The 11,020-nt window shown below is 54.1% G+C and overlaps 2 pseudogenes; both read left to right on the plus strand.

The window, feature by feature from the left end:
* The first annotated feature begins 359 nt into the window (after positions 1-359).
* Positions 360-512, plus strand: LOC128937715 (5.8S ribosomal RNA; annotated as a pseudogene).
* An 887-nt stretch (positions 513-1,399) lies between these two features.
* On the plus strand, positions 1,400-9,403 carry LOC128937695 (28S ribosomal RNA; annotated as a pseudogene).
* Positions 9,404-11,020: the final 1,617 nt, after the last annotated feature.

An 11,020-nucleotide genomic window follows, 5' to 3' on the forward strand; every position in this document is an offset into this window, starting at 1 on the left:
GCTTTCTTGCTGCTGCAGGTGGAACTGATAAACCTAGGAGCTATTGATGCTCCCTTCACCTATAGCCCTTCAACTGCAAACGTGGGCTTCTGCTTCAAGTTTGCGCCTGAGGAGGGCATCATTGCACCAGGTGGGACCCAGACTGCTCAGATCTCCTTCAGTGCCACCATAGTGGGGAGGTTTGAGGAAGAATTCCAGTTCAGTGTGGCTGGATCTCCTATATCTGCACTCCTGACTATCAAGTAAGGACGGTCAAAGCCAGGCACGCGCCCGCACGTCCTCAGCACAAGAGAAAGGGGCGCCCCATGTGAGCGGTCCCAGCCCCTCCACGGGTGTGGGATTGGTGCCGAAAGCCAGACAACTCTTAGTGGTGGATCACTCGGCTCGTGCATTAATGAAGAATGCAGCTAGCTGCAAGAATTAATGTGAATTGCAGGACACATTGGTCATCCACACTTTAAACACACTTGCGGCCCCATGTTCCTCCCAGGGCTACGCCCGTCTGAGTGTTGCTTGACGATCAGTCGCCGTCCAGCGACCACCACGGTGGTTCAGCTGGGGTTGCCTCACAGGCCAGTTGACTGTGGTCAGCAGCAGTGGTGATGGTGGCTCACCGGTGCCCGGAGGGAAAGGCGGTCAGGGGTTTGGCAAGGGATGCGTTTCCCTCGGCGGCCTCAATTTTTTCCCTGTGACCCAGCAGGCATCATCATCGTCATGGCCGTCATCGTCATTGTTGCCGTGCAGGGCTTTCATCCCCCTATATGCAGGCTCAGGGACTGCTCCGTAGTTCCCCACTCCGGGAGTGAGCCACTGGGGCAGAGTTTGTCCTTGCAGGGCCCGTACCGCGGTACAGTGGTGGTGGCAGCTGAGGAGAGTAAGAGACAGCATTGAAAGCACCGCCGTGGGCCAAGAGAAGGGAGAGGGCAAGAGGGAGATGAGGCGCAAGCCTCGCCCCCAGCCTCCGCCCCACGTGGGCGGCTGTCTGCAGGTGGATACTGCGGGGGTACTGTGCCACTGCATGTGCGCGTGAGGCGAGAGCGCTGGGGACAGATGTTCCGACCCCCTCCTCCTTTCGCCTGCCCTCCTCCTCTTCTGTCGTGGTCTCGGGGCGCAAATAGCACCATGGCTTTTCTCTCTCTCTCCACCAAGGCCATCACGTGCCGCCTGGTCCCCCATCAGGGCTGTCTCTGCCACACTCCCTTTTTGGTTCTCATCTCCGGGATGGGGCACTCTGTCTCCGCTTCTCTCCCTCTGGCTTTATTTTCCCCTGGCGCGTGGGTGCCAGTGGGGAGGAAGGTGACGGTAATAGGTGGGAGAAGCTGGCTGGCTGTTGGCCTGTTGGCATGCTGCTTCTTTAGGAGCTGCATGGGCCAGGAGGTGCGGCCAAGCTTTGGCCTTGCGACCTCAGATCAGACGTGGCAACTCGCTGAATTTAAGCATATTAGTCAGCCAAGGAAAAGAAACTAACGAGGATTCCCTCAGTAATGGTGAGTGAAGCGGGAAAAGCCCAGCGCCGAATCCCTGCCCCGCAGTGGGGTGCGGGACATGTGACATACGGAAGTCCCAATCCCTGGCGGCGCTCTCGGGGGACCCAAGTCCTTGTGATCGAGGCCGCAGTCCGTGGACGGTGTGAGGCCGGTAGCGGCCCCTGGCACGCTGGGCCCGGGCCTTCTCGGAGTTGGGTTGCTTTGGAGTGCAGCCCAAAGCGGGTGGTAAACTCCATCTAAGGCTAAATACTGGCATGAGACCAATAGCCAACAAGTACCGTAAGGGAAAGTTGAAAAGAACTTTGAAGAGAGAGTTCAAGAGGACGTGAAGCCATTAAGAGGTAAACGGGTGGGGCCCATGCAGTCCGCCCAGAGGATTCAACCTGGTGAGTTGTGGTCGGCACAGGTTCAGCGGAACCTCGCCTCTGCCTCCCTTCCGTCCCCTGGGCGAACCCCATCCACGGAGGCAGGCTGGGGGGTGCAGGCCGGTGCGGGGACTGCCGCCCAGCCGGCAGCTGGCCCTGTCCGGGCACATTTCCTCTGTGATGGTGCGCCACGACCGGCTCCAGGTCGACTGGGAAGGCCTCCGACGGGCAGGTGGTCCGACGGGCAGGTGCTCCAGTGCCGCGCGAGCAGCGGTGGGTGTTACAGCCCTCGGGCAGCAGGTCTCGCCGAATCCCAGGGCCGAGGGAAAGGACTGCCGCTGCGCCCTCCTCCCCCCACATCAGCAGCGCCGTGGTGGGGGGCATCGTTTCCCCGCCTCTCACGGGGGGGGGGGGGGGGGGGTGGCATCCTCGCAGCACGGCGTTTCGCGCAGGGGTGTGGGGGCTGGGCCTGCCAGTCTCTGGCACTGCTGTCAACTGGCCTGGACTGTCCTCAGTGCGCTTTGACCGCGCGGCACCACCAGGCTAGGCTCACGGGCCGCGCTGGGGTGCCCGGGATCCACAGCGATTTTGGCTACCCACTCGACCCATCTTGAAACACGGACCAAGGAGTCTAGCACGTGCACGAGTCAGGGACCGTTGTCGAAAGACCGCAGCGCAATGAAGGTGAGGGCCGGCGCGCGCCGGCTGAGGTGGGATCCCAGGGCACGTGTTGCCCCTGGCAGCCCCGGGCGCACCACCGGACCGTCTTGCCCGCCGCCTCCTCGCGGGGCCGGGGAGGTGGAGCGTGAGCGTCCATGCTAGGATCCGAAAGATGGTGAACTATGCCTGGGCACGGCAAAGCCAGAGGAAACTCTGGTTGAGGTCCGTAGCAGTCCTGACATGCAAATCGGTCGTCCGACCCAGGTCTAGGGGCAAAAGACTAATCAAGCCATCTAGTAGCTGGTTCCCTCCGAAGTTTCCCTCAGGATAGCTGGCACTCGGCAATGGGCAGTTTTACCCAGTAAAGCAAATGATTAGAGGTCTTGGGGCCAAAACGATCTCAACCTATTCTCAAACCTTCAATGGGTAAGGGGGCCGGCTCGCTGGCGTGGAGCCGCGCCGTGGAATGTGAGTGCTCAGTGGGCCCCTTCTGGTAAGCAGAACTGGTGCTGCGGGATGAACCAAACACTGGGTTAAGGCGCCCGATGCCGACGCTCATCAGAGCCCAGAAAAGGTGTTGGTTGATCTAGACAGCAGAACGGTGGCCATGGAAGTCAGAATCCGCTAAGGAGCGTGTAACAACTCACCTGCTGAATGAACTAGCCCTGAAAATGGATGGCGCTGGAGCGTTGGGCCCATACTCAGCCGTCGCTGGCAATGCGAGGCCTGCGGGGGCTAGGCCATGACGAGTAGGAGGGCCACTGCGGTGCACCTCGAAGCCAGGGGCGTGGGCCCAGGTGGAGCTGCTGCAGGTGCAGATCTTAGTGGTAGTAGCAAATATTCAAATGAGAGCTTTAAAGGCCGAAGTGGAGCAGGGTTCCATGTGAACAGCAGTTGAACATGGGTCAGTCGGTCCTAAGCGATAGGTGAGCGCCATTCCGAAAGGGCGGGCGATGGCCTTTGTTGCCCTCAGCCAATCGAAAGGGAGTCGGGTTCAGATCCCCGAATCCAGAGTGGCGGAGACGGGCGCCGCAAGGCACCCAGTGCGGTGACGCAACCGATCCCAGAGAAGCTGGTGGGAGCCTCGAGGAGAGTTCTCTTTTCTTTGTGAAGGGCCGGGCGCCTTGGAATGGATTTGTCCCGAGAGAGGGGCCCTCACCTTGGAAAGCGTCGCGGTTCCAGCGGCGTCCGGTGAGCTCTCGCTGGCCCGTGAAAATCCGGGGGAGAGGGTGTAAGTCTCGCGCCGGGCCGTACCCATATCCGCAGCAGGTCTCCAAGGTGAACAGCCTCTGGCATGTTGGAACAATGTAGGTAAGGGAAGTCGGCAAGCCGGATCCGTAACTTTGGGATAAGGATTGGCTCTAAGGGCTGGGTTGGTTGGGCTGGGGCGCGAAGTGGGGCTGGGCACATGCCACAGCTGGACGAGGTGCCGCACATGGGTGAGCGCGCTCCACGTGGCCCGCCCGGGCGCTGGGGCGTGCACGTGCACAGTGGCGACTCTGGACACACGCCGGGCCCTTCCTGTGGATTGCCCCGGCTGTGGCAGGCGCCACCTTCCCCCCGCTCCGCCCGCTCTCCGCCTTGCCGCGGCCGGCGCCCCAGCGGCGGCCGTCATCATTGCTCACTGCCGCCCCAGTGGTTCCCGCAGGTGGGGTTCCCGCGGTGTGTGGCCAGCACGCGTGCAGCCGCAGCCGGCGTTGGCTCAGCAGTTTGTGTGGGGGAGGGTCCCCGGGCCAGCGCCCCGCCTCAGTCGGTGCCTAGCAGCTGGCTTTGAACTGGTGCGGACCAGGGGAATCCGACTGCTTAATTAAAACAAAGCATTGTGAAGGCCTGAGGCGGGTGTTGACGCGATGTGATTTCTGCCCAGTGCTCTGAATGTCAAAGTGAAGAAATTCAATGAAGCGCGGGTAAACAGCGGGAGTAACTATATTTACTAACTGGGCATAGCCGCGGAAGTTGCACCTCCTCGTGGCCCTGCCGGATACCCTTGTGGTAACTGAGTCAACTTCTGCCCCAGTGTGGGAGAGGGCGCATATCAGCCCTCCCTATCGTTGGACTCACCACCCAACAATAGTTTCACTAATCGCTGAAACAAAAAGGTTGGCACAGTTAGTTCGCTGTTGCACAGAGCCTTGTCCATGGGCTGTTGTTGACACAGTTGGTAGTTTGAGAGAGGGTCGGCTACTATATGCTTCTACCCTCACTTGGACTTGTCACTTTATTGCTTACCGGACTGACAAAATGGCTTTGCATTATATCTCGACTACCACTCAGACTGACCCATTACATCTAAGGGTCATTGATGCCAAATTACCATCTATGCCCTCTGTGCCCAGGGAAGAGGGATTCGATCTTGCAAGTTTGGTGTTTTTTAACTCCAAAATTGTTAAAGAAAATGGTGTACGTCATGTGGATGTTTGGTAGGGTTTGGGGCAACTCCCTGAGCCCTATAAGATCTCCCCTATGGGGATAGCCCAGGATGAGGCTGAGAGTGCGGTGGGAGGTACCAAAGAGCCCAAAACACCCGAGGCTCCTCACGGGTCTGAAGGTGATGGTACAACGCCAAGAACACCTGTCGTGTCCATGCCTGACAAACAACCATCTTGTCCTCGTTGTGGGACCCGGTTTACTAGGATGTTTGGGCTGATTGACCATCTCAAAAGGACACACGGGCAGAGAAAGATCATTTTCAGGTGTTCAAAATGTGGTAAACAAAATCTAAAATACCACAGTATCTCCTGTCACATCCCGCGCTGCAAGGGGGTGGTGTGTGTGGCTCCCACTGGGGAATGGGTCTGTGAGGTGTGCCAACATGGGTTCGCTACTAAGATTGGCCCGGGTCAGCACAAGAGGATAAGACATCCTCTTGTGCGAAATGTGGAGCGGATTGTTGCTTCTCATCCCAAAGAGTCATCGGCCTGAGGGGCCCACAAACAGGTATGGACTGAGGAGGAAGAGGCTCTTCTGGTACAATTGGTGGACGAGTTTGCCAGTAAGAGAAATATCAACCAACTTATAGCGGAGCATATTCCAACTAAAATGGCAAAGCAGATTAGTGATAAAAGGCGTCTCTCCGTGAAAGGTCATGAAGGACTAGTAGGTGCCACTGGAATTGAACATCCTGCCAGGTCTGCTAAGTTGCCCAAGGAGGGACAGTTAAAGCTCCAATTCCAGAAAGTCATCAAAGCGGGATTATCGTTTGGCAAATTGACCATGTATCGGGAAGCCTTCAAGAAAGTTCTTGATGGGCAAGATCCAGGTCGGGTGGTGAAGGATGTTTATAAGGAGTTTCTTGGTATTCTGGGTGTGCCTAGCCAAACTAAATCTATCAAGGGTCAAAAGACGCAGGCCTCCCTTGGCCAAAAAGCATCCAAAACTCCATCAAATTGGATACGCAAAAGAGCTATTAAGAGGGGATAATTCTTGAGGTTCCAACTGCTGTACGAGTTACATAGAAGGCGCCTCATGCGTCATCCTGGACAGCACGGAAGCCTCTCAGTGCCAATTACCATCAAGTGTTCTCCACGATCAATTTAAAAGAAGGTGGGATACATCTGGTATATTTGGTGGCCTACTGAATTTCCCTCCATATAAGGAGGCGGCTAACACCACATTCGAGGCCCTAATTACTGGAAAAGAGATTGATAAGAACATGAGAGAGATGTGTAAAACCTCTGCTCCTGGGCCAGATGGGATCACTTTGGTCAGATTTTTGCAAAAGGCCCAAAGTTTTCCCGGTTGACTGAGATCTTCAACCTCTGGCTTATCACCTGTACTGTTCCAGATGCGCTGCGGGACTGCGGGACTGCAGGACAGTCTTGATATCCAAGTCTTCGGATGCAGAGAAGCTTGGTGATATCAATAACTGGAGGCCTATTACTATTGGTTCAATGGTGATTAGGCTGTTTTCCAGGATCGCTACTGCGAGGCTGTCCAAAGCATGTCTCATCAACCCCCGGCAACAGGGTTTCATTTGCGCATCAGGTTGTGCCGAAAACCTCAAGTTGTTACAGCTTGTGGTGGAACAGCTAAGTGAGAGCATAAACATCTGGGGGTTCTGTTCGTGAACATTGCTAAGGCATTTGACACCGTCTGTCATCAACATGTATTTGAGGGTCTGGTCCAGAGAGGGGTGGATCCACACATGATAGAGTTGGTGAGGGAAATGTATCGGGATGTTAAGACGTGCATTTCCATGGGAAGAGAAAGGACAGACCCCATATACATTCGTTCAGGTGTCAAGCAAGGCGACCCCATGTCACCTTTGCTGCTCAATTTTAGTGATGCACCACCTTCTATATAAACTCGAGAATGAAGGTGAGGTTTTCCATCATGGGGGCTGGAAATTTACGGCCATGGCATTTGCCGATGACTTGGTGCTGCTGAGTGACTCTTGGGAAGGCATGTGTCATAACATCAAAATTTTGGAGGCCTTTTGCAATCTTACTGGCCTCAGTACGCAGGGGGGAAAATGTCATGGCTTTTACATCAAGCCTACAAGGGACTCGTATACTATCAATGATTGTCCCACGTGGGTGATTAATGGATCCCCCCTTAACATGATCGACCCAGGGAGCTCAGAAAGGTACTTCAGCACATGGGTTGACCCCTGGACTGGCTTTGCAGATCCTAGACTATCAGAGAAGCTCATGGATGGGCTTCATCGGATTGGTCGTTCGCCCTTAAAACCTCTTCAGAAAGTCAATATACTCAGGACCTATACCATCCCGAGACTGATATATCTGGCTGACCATACTGAAGTCAAGGTGGGCCTACTTGAATCCCTTGACCAATTAATTCGTAACACGGTTAAGGAATGGCTTCATCTTCCCCCAAGTACATGTGATGCGATCTTGTATTCGAGTTTTAAAGATGGCGGTTTAGACCTCATCAAGTTGGCGTTGCTCATTCCAAGTATTCAGGCGCGAAGACTCCATAGATTCGGATGAGACTCTTGTGAAGTATCTAAAGGAAGTATATCTGGAACGGTTATTTGAAAAATTGTGGTTGAAAGCAGGGGGGACACAAGAGTCCATCCCATCAATTTGGGAGCCTTTACCATTGGTAGAGTTGGGGGGCGATGATGGAGCCTGGCTGGAATGGGAAGCACCCATCCCTAAGATTCGTTACCCAAGACCTTGTAACTGGAGGAAACGAGAATTTCATAAATGGACCCATCTGGTTGCCCAGGGCCATGGGATTGAGCATTTCGAGAATGATGAGATCAGTAATGCCTGGATAAGGCAGTTTAAGGGCATACCTCACTGTAAACTAATTACGGCCCTACAACTCAGAGCGCATGTCTACCCAACAAGAGAATTCCTGGCTAGGGGTAAGCAAGAGAATGTTGTTCAATCATGTAGATATTGTGGAGCTAGATTTGAGACCGCAGCCCACATTGTCAGAAACTGTGCCATCACTCAAGATGCCAGGATTAAGAGACACAACGCCATCTGTGAGACCCTTAGCGAGGAGGCTAAGAGGGAGTGTTGGACAGTTTTTGAGGAGCCACACCTGAGGGATTATGTAAATGAACTATTTAAATTGGTTTTAATCTTTGTCAAAGGTTCTAAGGCGGTTGTGGTCAATGTGACTGTGAGGTATGAGTACTCTGGTGTCTCATTGAGTGAGGCCGCCTTGGAGAAGGCCAAAAATATCAGCGCCTTCATACACAAATTCAACAACTGACCAATGCTGATGACATTGAATATGTTGGTTTCCCCATGGGAGCCCGTACCAAATGGTTTGGCAATAATACTGAGTTGCTGACCGCCCTTGGTCTCTCTAAAACGAGGCTAGAGAGAACCATGTGGGCCCTAGCATCCAAAGTACTCTTCACCTCCGTTGACATTGTATATATATTCGTTAGCAAAGCTAGATCAATTGTATCTGTGTAAATACTTGGTAAATAAACTAGGCCTCTCCTCTCGACAGGTTCGCTGGACAGTGGAATCGGTTTTTGGGTGGGAGGGGTTCATCCGTCATAACCGCGTCTAGCCCATTTTGGGCTATAAATTCCAATTTGGTCATTCAGGTGGACGGGCCACCTTACTTAACCCGGAAAAGGAACATATACAATTTGTATGTGTTTATTAAATAGCCAAATGCCTCGTCATGTAATTAGCGACATGCATGAATGGATGAACAAGATTCCCACTGTCCGTGCCTACTATCCAGTGAAACCACAGCCAAGGGAACGGGCTCGGCGGAATCAGCGGGGAAAGAAGACCCTGTTGAGTTTGACTCTAGTCTGGCGCTGTGAAGAGACATGAGAGGTGTAGAATAAGTGGGAAGCCAGGCGTGCGCTCGGCGGTGCGGGGCGACCCGCCCGCCGGTGTCCCGGCCGTCAGTGAAATAACACTACTCTGATCGTTTTCACTACTCTGATCACTTACCTGGTGAGGCAGGGTGGGCGAGCCCCGAGGGGGGCTCTCGCTTCTGGCGCCAAGCGGCCGGCACGTGGCGGCCGCGACCTGCTCAAGGGACAGTGGCAGGTGGGGAGTTTGACTGGGTTGGTACACCTGTCAAAGCGTAACGCAGGTGTCCTAAGGCAAGCTCAGGGAGGACGGAAACCTCCGGTGGAGCAGAAGGGCAAAAGCTCACTTGATCTTGATTTTCAGTATGAATACAGACCGTGAAAGCGGGGCCTCACGATCCTTCTGGCTTTTTGGGTTTTTAGCAGGAGGTGTCAGAAAAGTTACCACAGGGATAACTGGCTTGTGGCGGCCAAGCGTTCATAGCGACATCGCTTTTTGATCCTTCGATGTCGGCTCTTCCTATCATTGTGAAGCAGAATTCACCAAGCGTTGGATTGTTCACCCACTAATAGGGAATCTGAGCTTGGTTTAGACCGTCATGAGACAGGTTAGTTTTACCCTTCTGACGATGTGTTGTTGCAGTAGTAATCCTGGGAACCCTTGGGATAGGATGGGATGTGTTATCCCTTAGAGAAGTGAGGCCAATGGAGATCTCGCCCCTGAGCACGTTGCCTGCAGAACCCCTTCCAGAGCACAGCAGAAGGCCTGTCCTTTGGGCTGGGATCAGTTTGGTCAGAGGGGTGACCTCCTTTGACCAGGGACACATCCTACTCTAGTGGGGGATGTTGCTGAGCAGGGCTTTGAGGGTCAGGCTGAAATGAATGTGCCAAGGGACAGTGAAGGGGCCTGGGAGGTTCCTCTCCACTCCTGGTGTGTGGCAGAAGAGTCTCACCCTCTCGTGGGTGGCTGTGCTCTGGTGGGACTGAGGCACCTGTGTGGCGCCTGAGTGCTGTGGCAGCTGAGGCAGCTCCCTGGCCCAGGAGAGCCTCAGTGGGCCCGAGGGTCAGGGACCCCCCAGCACTGCTGTGGGGCTCCTGGGCCAGCTGTGGAATGTGTTCTGCCCCAGAACCTGCTCAGTGCAGCCCTGGAGTTCCTTGGGGAAAGGTCCTTGTTAAATATCCTGGTTTTATTTTTTATTTTATTTTCAAATGTACTTCAAATTCAGGATATGTGGTTCATGACTGTCTGGTTGGGAAAGTCCTAAACCTGATATTCGACGCAGTCGTTAAGTGTGCTGGATCCCATTCCTCTTGTCTGTGGCCATCCTTGGGAACCCTTGGGATGGGATGGGATGGGATGGGATGGGATGTGTTGTCCCTGAGAGAAGTGAGGCCAATGGAGGTCTCTCCCCTGAGCACATTGCCTGCAGAACCCCTTCCAGAGCCCAGCATAAGGCCTGGCTTTTGGGCTGGGATCAGTTTGGTCAGAAGGGTGACCTTCTTTGATCAGGGACACATCCTACTCTAGTGAGGGATGTTCCTCACAGTTGGTAATGGTTTCAAAGACAGAGCACATCCCTTCTGGGATTTCCTTTCCTTTCTTTGAGCACTAAAGGAGGACTCTCACCCTGGGTTTAGCTACAGGGACAAAAGGCAGAAGCCTTTCTGTGCAGGTGAGTGCCACTCCTTGCCCACACTACCTGGAAACTGAACCCTGCCAAGCAGGAAGGAGATCCAGAGGTAAGGGCGTGGTGCAGTCAGATTGAGCAGTCCCACCTGTCCATAAATTCCCATTTCCAAAGGCCTCCAGACAGTCCTTTGTTATGTTGCCAATCCCCATGCAGATGCCCGGGACCCTGGGATCCCAGGGTGCACAGATGTCCCTGCACTGGGCTTTTCCCAGCACAGGCCAGGACAGCCTGGGGGAGAGGAAACAAAAAACCAACCTGTAGAAGACCCAAGAAGAGACCCTCAAAAAGAGGCTTTAAAACAGAGGAGTTCATCATCCTCAGGCAGGATGGGTGGGCTCCCCTTCAAACAAGCAATGTCAGTTTCCCACTGACACCAATCCTTTTCTACAGGATGGACAAATAAGGAGTAAATAAAAACCCACGGAATGTGACATAGATGAAGACTTCCAGGAGCCCAGTTGTGGGGTGTGGAGGTTCAGGGACATCACACCATGACCAGTATGATCCAGTGAAGCCAAATTTATTATCCCTAAAAAGACTAGATTTATAATAATTTTCTAC

The sequence above is a fragment of the Melozone crissalis genome, unplaced genomic scaffold (genome assembly GCF_028551555.1).
Source record: "Melozone crissalis strain CALT ecotype California unplaced genomic scaffold, PUWL_Pcris_2 ptg000021l_1, whole genome shotgun sequence".
Taxonomy (NCBI): domain Eukaryota; kingdom Metazoa; phylum Chordata; class Aves; order Passeriformes; family Passerellidae; genus Melozone; species Melozone crissalis.